The 12,165-nt window shown below is 35.5% G+C and overlaps 1 protein-coding gene across 4 annotated transcripts in view; it reads left to right on the top strand.

Annotated features, from left to right (window-relative positions):
- Positions 1-12,165, top strand: part of CACNA2D1 (calcium voltage-gated channel auxiliary subunit alpha2delta 1) — a 427,875-nt gene that overhangs the window by 242,701 nt on the left and 173,009 nt on the right. The window lies entirely within an intron of this gene.

A 12,165-nucleotide genomic window follows, 5' to 3' on the forward strand; every position in this document is an offset into this window, starting at 1 on the left:
GGAGGATGCAGGAGGCATTGCTGTCCTCATTTACAAGATGTTATTCTTTTGTTATATTCTAGAAATTATAGATACCTAGTATATACTGGATATACTAGAGGGAATGACCTCAAGTTGCACCAGGGGAGGTTTAGGTTGGAAATTAGGAGGCATTTCTTCTCAGAAAGAGTGGTCAGGCATTGATATGGGTTGCCTGGGGAGGCGGTGGAGCCACCATCTCTGGGGGTGTTCAAGGAAAGGTTGAACATGGTGCTTAGGGACATGGTTTAGTGGGTGACTTTGGTGGTAGCGTGGTGGTTGAACGAGATGATCTTTGAGGTCTTTTCCAACATTAATTATTCTATGATTCTTTGATCATAGAATATACTTACTTTGATACAAAAGGTATAGAATTTCCATTGGAATTAATATATTTGGGAAAAAAAAAGAACCAACTTAAACAGGTGGATTCATGTTTTATCTTTTTTATGCAACCAAATAATTGTGTTTTGGGTGTGCTGTGTCTCTCACACTGCAGTCTATAACAAAGATAATGTTTATGATTAAAATATACTCTTCTTGTTATAGTGAGTATGTGGCAAAATCTTATTACTATGTAGCGCTAAGCATCTTCCCTATAGCTTATGGGGAGGAGGAGTAAGCAGGCAAACCATAGGTTGATGTTCTTCGGCCTTACATCTGCTGTTCTTCATGTTTATATAATAGTGCTTACTATTCCTATTTCTAGTAATTTTGTGGTAACTTGACTTCCAAGCCTTTTAGGAAAATGCATACACAAATGTTTTTGTTGCGTACTTTCTTCTTTCATATTTGGAATCTGGGACTACCTTTTCTAACGGTGTGATTTGAATGCCATACTTTGGAAAACGAGCATTTGAACTGACAGTGAGTGCCTGACTGATATTAGCTGCTTTAGTACCAAAAGGTTTTGGACTTTTCACTGAGGAATATGTGCCTTTCACCAAGTGTCATTGAGAGAGAGATGTAGGGTTGCTCCATTTCAAGGTATTACAGGAAAGCTTGAGTCCAGCCCACAGGGAGAGAATGCATCCCTTTGAGCTTCCTATTGAAATTATAATGATCTGTTGCCACAGGGACCAAGAGTTTCCTTTCTTTCTTTCTTTCTTTCTTTCTGGTTAAAAAACTAGGTGTCAGGTTTATATTCCTTTATTCAAATTTGCACAAGTCTATCCTTCTCCCAGATGAGTACATTTTCAAGGCTGCAAAGAAAAATACATGATAATGAAATATATGACTGCCCCAAAGCTACCTCCTACTTGTGAAACAGAGTTATGAAATAATAATGGCAAGAGTGATAACTGTAGTTGTCAATGTCCTAAAAAGATGAGGAAATTCTTAATGCAGAGAATCCTACCTTGAAGGCAGATTTGCACAAAAGAGCAGTGCTTGAAGTCTCCCCATGGAGGCTAAGTTTATGTCACATCACAGATCAAAATTCAGCCCTCAAGGCAGTGATTCATCAGTTTAACGGAAAATTGCTTCCTTGAGGATATTTCATACTAATATCAAATGCATGACTGCTAACAATTACAGTGAATGCAGCGTAATTGTTTATTGGTAAATAACAGCAACTCACAAATCTGAATTTGTTATGGAGTGTTTATAGCATTGGAAGTAGTGATTTCTGTTGAGCTCTGTGTTGCCGAATTCTAGATAACAATGCTGTGAGAGCATTTTGACATGTCACCTTTAAATGTGCTGGTCACATTGATTTATTTATTTTTTTTAAGTGGTCCAAAACAAACAAAAAAGCCTTAATCTGATATTTTTATATGGGCGACTGAAGGCAAAAACAGAACTTGAAAGCTGCAAGTTATATCAATAAACCTGTAATAGAGCACTTACAGTATTTTAGTAAGTATTAAGAATCAAGATAACTAAATCACAAAAGCTTTAAGTCATGTTTACAAATTTGAGAGGTGTAAAAAAAGGAAAAAATAAAATGCGCTGATAGCTGTGTCCCCTGTGGCTTCTGCTGGTCTACTGCTTACTTATAATGTCAAATGAAACAAATGGCTAAATTAGCTCTTCATCATTTTTATGTCTGAGACAAGGAGCTATTATTATTACAAAATTGTCTTTAATAATGAGTTTGTATATTGGAGAATGGAGACACACTAAATTCCCCATTCTGGAAATATACAGTTATTATTAATTGATCAGGAGATTAATATATAACCTTACTTTCCTCAGAAGTCCTGAAACACTACATTACTTGGAGATATAACACCATATTGGCTTACTTGGAGGTACCTTCAGAGTAGTTTATCATCATGAATATATCCACGTACAGGAAATAATACATGCATTGCACTGTTGTGGGGTCTTCAGAGAGTTCCCTGTGGTTTGAGTTATCTGCAGTGCAGTTCTTCAGCTGTTTTGCCTTGCTCCTGACTCTGCAAAAGACAGTTTTTCTGAGGTAGTCAAAACCATCTGCAGAAGGCCAGATCACATTGCCTGGCATTTCCACACACAAAGATAATGTCCCCATTATCTTTGGAGAATGGATGAAAAAATAGTAGATTGAAGAATGTAACTATAGCTAGTATAAAGCATTTCATTTTTAGATATGTATAAGATGATGATCATTCTATTCTATGAAGTGTAAGGTTTTCTTATTGTATCCAGTGTTAATCTGTTCTGCAGTTCTCTACATTAAGCCCCTAGTTTCCTTTACTTGCCATAAATACGGCTAAGCAGCTACAGACAAGAGTTTGAAGCCTCTTGTTTTATGCAAGGTCATTTACACTGCAGTTCTGCACCTTTATCACGTCTTTTGAAACTTGGGCTGAATAGGAAATAATCTGGGGTTTTGGTTCAGAAGCACTTCTTGCCCACCTGGCTGCAAAGGGTCACCTCTGCTTCTGCTTCTTCAGTTGCCTTCTGCCTTCTAGACTTTGAGTGTTGGTGTGTGAAGAGGTGAATTACAGCTAATCCTGCAGCTCTCCTTTTCAGTATGTATTGCTGGTAATGTTATTTTAATCCAGCAAGGAATCACATTTGTCCAGATATTAAAACTTTTGAATTTGGCTTCAGCTGACCCTTTACAAAGGTATTTTCCTTGGCTGACAGTTTCTGTGAGTTCTTGCAATATCTGAAAGCTGACCTGTTTCTTCTTCCTTATTTTTTTTTTTTCTTTTTCTCATTTCATCTTTTTTTCTGATGTGCTTCTCTTCTTGGACAGAATGCCCTTCTAAAATTCCTCCCAGTCTCTATGAATGTCATTCTTATTTGTTGCATTTTTAAGTTTTCACCATACTAACATTTTTTAAATCCATCTATACTTGCAGATATAACTGCATTATGACTTTATTGAGTCTGCAGGGGAAGTCTGTGGTCCATACATGTATGTAACTCAGAGGTCAGTCTGTGGCTTTGTGTTACCTAACACTTTTTATCTACATAGATACAGCTGGCATTTAATTAGTGAAAAGCTGCATTATATTTATGTGGGCATGAATTAGTGAGTGATGTTTGTATAGCATTTAGAGCCCCATTAGTCTTAACTCAGAGAATCAGAGAAAAAATTAGATTAGGAGGAATTCTGGAGGTCATGCAGTCCAACCTCCTTCTCAAAGAGGGCTTTACTTTTGTTAATGTTGTTATTGACACAGAAGACTGACAAATTAAGAAGAAGGAGCAACAACCAATTGATATGCTGTGAGATGTACAAAATCTGGACTCCAACCAGTATAATGAAGATAAGAATGTGCTGTGAAACCGGATCAGTCAATGGCTTAGCAAAGCATGGCAAAGACAACTGCATCGGATGAAAAAATCAGATTAATTAAATGTTCACAGTCAGTGGGTATTATGACTAATTCCTGATGAAGAATTAAGATGATTTAACAGTTCTTATTCTCGAGGGATATTACCTTTAATCAGATGTGGGGGTGCTGAAAGATAGTGCAATTTATTCCAATAAAAGTAGAATAGTGCCTAGTTTGGATGTTATATAAAAAATCTAAATTATTCAGAATGCATTATGGTCTTGGAACTGTAGATGATCAGGTATTTTGCAGGACTTTTGGCTACAATCAATATGCGTTGTTTATTTTCATTTATTATTTTTTCTGCTTTTATTACTGTTGGTACTCTAATGGGATGTGAGTACAATGATTTGAATGAGGCTATGAATTTTTTTAAAAAATCACTGTGTCTTTTCTGTACTGCTTGTAACATTTGAATCAGTTAAGATGTGCTTTTATATTAACATGACAATACATATATATTTATATTCCTCATACATATATAGTTATATTCCTCGTGGTGTCTAATGACATCATCTTGTCCAGTCAAGCTGCAGCCAAGGTCAGACCAGTCGAGGGCTGAAGCAAATAGTTACACCCAATACACCATACCTTAATGATGGCAGGAAAATCACTCCTAGTGACCACGATGGTCCTAAATCCCTGAGTTTTCTTAGAGCATCACCCCATATAGAAGAGAACCAGGTAAATTTGAGAGTTTCAGATGGGTTTACACATAATGACCCCTGAACTCATGACCAGGATATGCTACCCAGGAGGGGTATGGAGGTGTTGCCTGAGCCTGCAGGGATAGAATTAGCAAGGTCAAAGTTCAGTTGGGATGATCCATGGGATCAGATGGGATTGATCCAAGGGTGCTGATGTCATTATGAGGCAGCTCTCCATCATCCTTGAAACACTGGCTGAGATTCCTCATGACTGGAGGAAAAATAAAAGAAAATAAAAAAGGTCACACATCTTTAGGAAGATAAACGTCTTATGTGCCTAAATGTTTAAAATATGTATTTAATTTTGCCTGCCCTTGTAGTTAAAGAGAATATTGGAGATGGGATAAATTAATTTTTACATATTGATGTTACAAGAGCTGTCTTTGAGGTGAAAATCAGCTGTAATCTGTAACAATGAGAACATAACATAACTTTCAATTGCATTTTGATTATTAAATAAGAAATCAAGATTTCAACATAAAAAATTGTCAGTTTTAGGAAAGAAAAGCTGACTGCATAGGTCTCTTTAAAATAAATCCTGTTAATTGCTGATATACTTGGGTGACTTCAGATTTTCAGTCCCTCATCCTGCTGCCTGCTCTAGTCTCCCTAGCCTCAACTTGTTAGGGCACTTACAAAATAGAATCTCTCTGCCTTTTTAAATCACAAGCACATGTACGGTGACATGCTTGGGATTATCATGTTGAAAACAGGCTGACTCTTTCATTTTCCTGCTTGCAAAATTTTAGAGAAGTTTTATTTAATGCTTTGTGCAAGAATAAGTCCTATGGATATGATTCTAAGTAAAATAGTGTATCAGTCCTTCAGTCCTTTTAAAGTTTATCTTGACAACAGGGGTGATAAAATGCAGGTATAACCATTAGAAATTGCTGTTATAATTTTCATTAACTGTTCATATCCTTTATAACTGTTTGTTGTTTTTTTTTTTTTTTGTTTGTTTGTTTTTTCATTCTAGGATTTTTTTTTAGCTTATTGCCAAATGATTTCTTATGTCTTAAAAATACTACATGTAATCAGAAACGAAGAAAATAGTTTTATTATCATTAAGAAACTAGAATTCCCTGAGTCACAGTTATTTAAGGCACACTCATACATGTAGATTGAATATTAGCTCTTTCAGGCAGTTGAATTTGAAAAACTTTGTTTTTAAACTCTCTCCAAATGAACAAATTAGAAAAAAAAAACAACAACCAATGATCATTTTCATCTGATCCTTTATAATGGGATTCACAGTTCTGCTACTGCAGGGCCAGAATTTCCCAGCCCTTATGAATTACATTAAATGAATTACATCAAGGATTCATTTATTCAAGAAACCATATATTTCATGATGCAATCAGTTTGGTGAGTAGGTTGAGATACAAAGAAAAGGGAAACACTACTATGATTAGTATATATAATATTTTTCTCATCAGGAACTGCAAACCATGAATGTCTGATAAGTGAATGCATAAAGCAGGTTTTTAACTGCCCATAAAAAAGAACAGTTTTTTTTGTTTGTTTTGTTTTTTAGAAGAAGAGTATACAGGGACAAGTCTGTGAGAAGATATATAGAAATGATTATCAACAAAGGATAATATGCATTCAGAGAAATAACTAAAGAGGCAAATAAATGTTTTTTAATTAGTTTGACTCTGAGTTTGGTACATGCTAAATTATTCAGGTGGCAGAATGCTGAAAATAAAATGACTGCTATAAAATAAATACATTTTTTTTAAAGAGGTAAGCACTCAGTCCAGAGTTCCATTCATTTTCTTACTTGTATCCAATAACCACATTTAAAGCACTCTGTACATTCTAAATAAATTATCCTTGATCATGACATACTAGCATTTCCAAACGAAAATATTTTTCTACATCTTATGTCACCCAGGCCCTGTATATTATGTTTAACACCTCTGTTGTCTAACAGAAAGAGTAAGAATCTTTAAGTTAAGAAGCCAAACGTTTTCTTTCTATAACTCTTGGTAGAGTTCTGTCATTAGGAGCCTGGAGTAGAAAGAAGGATGACAGTTTATTTAAAATCTTAATGTAGCCGCATAAAGACTGCAGTCACCCACTGACATACAAACAAAAATGAAGGAAACTGTTTGCAGTTATGTCACAATCACCTAAATTCCATTTGTCAGTTTACCCACATCTGGAAAATCACATATATTGAAAGGAAATGGATGAAAAAAACGTTTTCAGAAAGCAATGCAGTTACTAAATTCCCTAAAATGCTATTGGGAATTTTGTAGCTGTTGGAAATGTATTCTACCTGCCTTTTCCAAATGAATTTCAGTGTCATATCCGTAGAAAGGCAGTTTCCATCCTTTCCTTTTTGTAGGCATATTGCTGGTGATTCAAGCAACTTCATATTTTACTCTCCACTTTACTCTCAGCATCAGCCCCAGCTGCAACTTTTTAATGGGCCTTTTTAAAGCAACATTACAGGGAGAGCATATATACTTGTGTTGGATTATGTTATTGGGGAAATGCAAAAACAGTTTTAAGTGAGGGGAGCAATAGCTGAATGAAGAGACAATATGAGAGTATTTCTAAAGCATAGATCTGTGATTGGACAAAAAGGACAGGCAGCAAGACTCTACTGTTTAAAATTTTGTGTAGAAATTTAAACAGATATTCAGAAATCAAGAAGGATCAAAATCCTAGAGATGAAGATAAAAACTTGGAAATCTATAAGGAAAGAGAAAAGGGAATGACAAAAGAAGAATTCTGTCTTCTCTGGACCCATAACAATTCTAATTCCATCTCTACATTCATTCTCTAAAATGTCATTGATATGTACAGACTGAGGTTTATGCAAAACACATTCCCTAGATGCTAGGTCAGTCCAAAATACTAGCAAAGAATTCCTTTCTATTTGACATAACAATGAAAAGCAGATGCCTTTGTTTCTTGCTGGATGTCTGTTCAGCAATTATCAAAAGGAAATCTACTTCCTGTTCTGTTGTTCTGCTGCTAAAACTGCTTTGATGCTTTCAGCAACTTGTACATTTCTGAAAACAGTCTGCCTTCAGAAAACAACTGAAGGTTTTATTTAGCTTTTTGTTTGTTTGTTTGTTTCACTGGTTGCATTAATGAATGAAAGCTATTTTCTGATCTTCAGTTTTAAGCAGCTAAAAGAAGCAGATAAAAAAAGTGTTTTATATTTATAGAGAAAATAATTCTAATTTCTACAGTAAGACAGTGTTTTTCCACTAAATGAAAATGTACTAGTATAGATATGAATTCCACTTATTTTCATATATGATGGTATTGCTATGATGGTTGCATGGGTTCTGGAGCAATCTGGTCTGGTGGGAGGTGTTCCTGCCCATGGCAGGAGTGTTGGAACTGGATGGGTTTTAAGGTCCCTTCCGGCCCAAACCATTCTGTGATTCTATGATGATAAAAAAGTAACTGAATGCTGTGAAAAAGAGTTGGGATACATTTAGGTGCAGTGAAATGGGCAGCTAAGCTATGTCTAAATTCCTAGAACTGGTTTTGTTTCATTTTCATTTAATGCAGCATCTTTCTGTGATACTTCTTGGCATAAAGCTTCCAGTTGCCATATAAACATAAAGTAGTTTATGTTCACAAAGCCCTTGAGAGAGCAGTTGCATTATTTCAAGTATGTATTTGGTTTATAAAATCACAGGTGGAATCACAGAATGGAAGATAACCTCCATTTTATGTTAGATCATGCCATAAGTGATTTAGCCAAGATCACAAGGAATGTCTCCAGAAAAATCCATTTCATGTGGGTCTTATCTGTAATGTCATTTTCCCTTTATTCTGAGAGAGAGCTGCAGACACACAAGAAAAAGAAAAAAAAGAAGAAAAAAAAAAAAAACTTGATTAAAAAAAAAAAAAATCAAGTATTTAAATTGCACAAATGTGACCTTAAAGGCTTTTAACTTCTTTACAAGGAACAGAGAAATGTTTCTGGAAATTCTTTTCAGAGAAATGAGTGAGCTATTTTGCTGACTGACAGTGGTAGGTAACAACGTAATTCAATCAGGGAAGACCAGGTTTGAACAGATAGAAAATTAATCTTCAGTCACCATTTCATGTGGGACTTTCCTGTGCCAATATTGATTGCATTTCAGTTTCTGACTTGAAAGAGAAGTTGTTTGGAGTTGGATTTTAATTGCGTTCACAAACCAGATTACTTTCCTCCAAAACAGGTGTTTTGCTACTTTCCTGAAAACAAAGTTTCAATGGTTATTAAAATTGTAATAACCAGTGCAGCAATCTAGTCAGACTTTTGATAGAAATACCAGATGTAAACAATTACTAACATTGGGGTTTTCCTTTTTCATCTTTTCTAATCCTTCTTTTTCTAATATAAAAGTAGCTTACTTATAACTCATATATTTGACAGCTGGAAACTAAATAGTTCTTACTTTATATAGAAGGCTCCACTACAAATATTGAATATGTAATGCCTTGCACAGCATTAGTGTTGCTAGCCAAGAGGTGTTCACTGAGTGCAACTACCTTAATTGTTTCTGATACTTGCCTGTTGTCTGTAGGTCTTTTTCAGACACCTTTAGATTTAATAGCAAAATTAATGCCATGTGAAGGGAACTACAGAGCTTTTAGAGGATTTTTCTGGGTTTGGGGGGCAGACATATACATGAGTTCACAGTTGTACATCACAAACTACTTCCAGGAGGTCAACAACAAGGACCTAAAAGCTTCTGGGTTATTACAGGTAGTTTTGGTAGATTCCCTGTCCTGCACCACGGTCGCAGAGGTTGTTATAAAATGTAGTTCAGGTGGAGCAGGTGAATCACTTAAATCAAAACAATAATAATAATTGAAGAGGTTTTAGATGCATGTTCTTGTTTTGGTGTTGTGGAATATTGGTAGGAAGAATAGAATCTCAGTCTTTATACTGGGCATTGCTGTGGGGGCACTTGGTATGTGTGCTGTTGTAAATATGGGAAATAGACTTTGTATTTGAAAATTCAAGGTGTTTGGGTGGAGTACTTAAGTTCTTTCAACTTCACCAAAGTTAATCAGACATTGGTAATAGACTTGAAGCACATAAGTTACAGGAAAGACTGAATGCTAGTATCTGTTACTCAGAATGAAAGTCCAAGCACTGATGAAAGATTAATGTTCAGATGCTTCAGAAATTTCAATAAAAATGTAAATGTACTGGAGTATCAAAACCTCTGTCCAAGATGTTACATTATGGACCTTACAGTTTACCCCCTTTTTCTTTCCCTCCCTCTAAGCATTCATTGCGGAAAATCAGTTGGAAAAAAATCTTATGACACCAACTGATTATGGTATTTAATTGTAATAATATGGCTTGATGCCCCCCCCCCTTTTTTTCCTTTTTCCTGAAGTGTTCCGTGAAAGTGACAGGAAATTGCAGTTGTTGGTACTAATTTCAAAAATAGTGTGTTAGGTTTTTTTAATCAATTGGTTTGCAGGCAGGAGAGAAATTTTCTTACACAAATGATTGATTGTTGAGACTGCATTTGCAGAATTAGACAAACTCATTACCTTGAGCAGCATGGAGCCAAGAGATAACGTGTGAAAAGAACTCCCGAATTTGCTTAATGTTGCACAGCATTCCAGGTCTGGGAAATAAATCAATCAATAAATAGTGTCTAATATTTTAGGAATAATAATAATAAAGTAAAAATTGACCCAAATTACAATGCCTAAAGTCATCATAATGCTGTGTCACTTCAAATTATAGAACACACCAACTATTACTGATCCTGTCTCCAGTTTACAAACTTCAAAGTTGTAATGGTGTCACCTTCTTGTAAAATTAAGCAAGTGGCATACTGGATCAAGACATTCCAGGTTGCATGGTCATGGTACAAGCATTTCCTGTTTTTTTTTTTTTGTTGTTTGTTTGTTTGTTTTTTGTTTGTTTGTTTGTTTGTTTGTTTTTGTTTTTTTTTCTCCACTTCCCAAAGGTAAAACACTACTTTATTAGAACCATCTACATAAGGATGTGTTCTATTCAGACATCCTCTGGCAGCCTCCAAACCTCCAAACACCAAGTAGATGTGTCTACTAGAATTATTAATGAAAATAGCCCGCAGGAAAGTAAACAGCATCATCTTGCCTTAGGTTTTCCAAGGAGAATAATGTTGTTAAGTAATTAGTGCATTGTATCAATTTAGATTATTAAATGTCATAATATACATGAATTAAAAAGATCATCCTGTACTTTAAGTGTTTAGACTTGTGCCTTCCCTTCTGTCTCATCCATCAGAACTGGGTTAAGTGATAAGTAACAAGCTTAACTTCCTAGCATAAGATATGGTAGCTATGCTGCGTAAAGAAAAAAAGTAGTCAGAATTAGTGCCTGCTTTCTTTTCTTCTGGAAGTTTAATAGACTTGCATTGTGATATGTAGCTCACCTAATTCTAGACAGCTATGTTACAGGCACTTACGTCTAGGGTAATTGCCCTAGAGCTACCTTTATTGTTGATGGAAAGAAGGAGGCACTGCGAAGACACGAGTCATGTCATGGGAAAATAGGTATCTAATTAAGATGTGATGAATTGTACTCTAAAAGTGCCCATTTCTCTTCATTGACTACGAAGGCAGCCTGGGGTGATTAACTCACATGTAGACTGCTATGTTGTTGAAATCAGTGCATGTCACTGTTTGAATGAGTTCTGCCCTTAGTGTTTCCAAAGGAAACCACCTCTGAAACCCATCTAATACATCTGCTTACCTCAGGCAGCATTTGAACCTGTACTTACAATAACATTTTTCTATGGTCCTGTGATGAAGAAGATGAGGAAACTGAAGTTTAATTAAGATATTTTGTGGGTAAATTGAAACTCATCTGTCTATATTGATAGGGGATAATAGACACAGTGAAAGTACATAAAGAATAACCTCAGCCCATGTATGTGTGCCTGGCCCACCAGATAGATGTTTCTTTGTCAGCACTATTTTTCAAGTATATTAAATTTTAAAAAAATTATGACTTTGTAGTATTAAAAAGATCTGTATTACTGCCTGCAATTGCTGGCCTAAGTAATAATTTGGTATCATAGCTGACTCATTATTGATTTAAGTGGAAGTCTGCTCATGCCATGGAGACTCCTGTTCAAACTGCAGCTGAGGCAGGTAAAGATACTACCCTCTTCTCTTTGATTTTCACTATCTCGTTGGTTTCCATACTTCATACAAGGTCTGTAGCTGAGTTTAAAAAAATAAAAAGTTTGTTTCACAAAATTTCTAAAACCTAGTCCAAGTGACTGAGTGGATTGGAAGGAATCAAGAAGCAGTGGTGCAGACAGGTGAGGGAGGAAGGAAACCTGAGGCAGGCTGGTGGTGGTGAGCACCTGAGTGTTTGGGAGCCTTTCCACCCAGGCAGCTGTAGCCAGGATAGTACATGACATTTCCTCAGAACTTATTAATAACATAAACCAGTGAATAAAATGTGTGAAAATCGGAACTTATGAAAAGGCTTCATTTCCTGTCTCTCTCACGTGTGCCTCACTGTTTCTCAAAAATATATTTATGAAATGTATATTATTGGTATCATTTTAGATTTGTGATTTAACTATATAATCTAAAGAAATAAAAATGAGATATTCACTATTTAAGATTCAGTACAAATTATTACAAGTAATAAAGGATAATGTAGTTGCCTTTTGTTATGGGTGTAA

Source organism: Aythya fuligula, chromosome 1 (assembly GCF_009819795.1).
Source record: "Aythya fuligula isolate bAytFul2 chromosome 1, bAytFul2.pri, whole genome shotgun sequence".
NCBI classification, from domain to species: Eukaryota; Metazoa; Chordata; class Aves; order Anseriformes; family Anatidae; genus Aythya; species Aythya fuligula.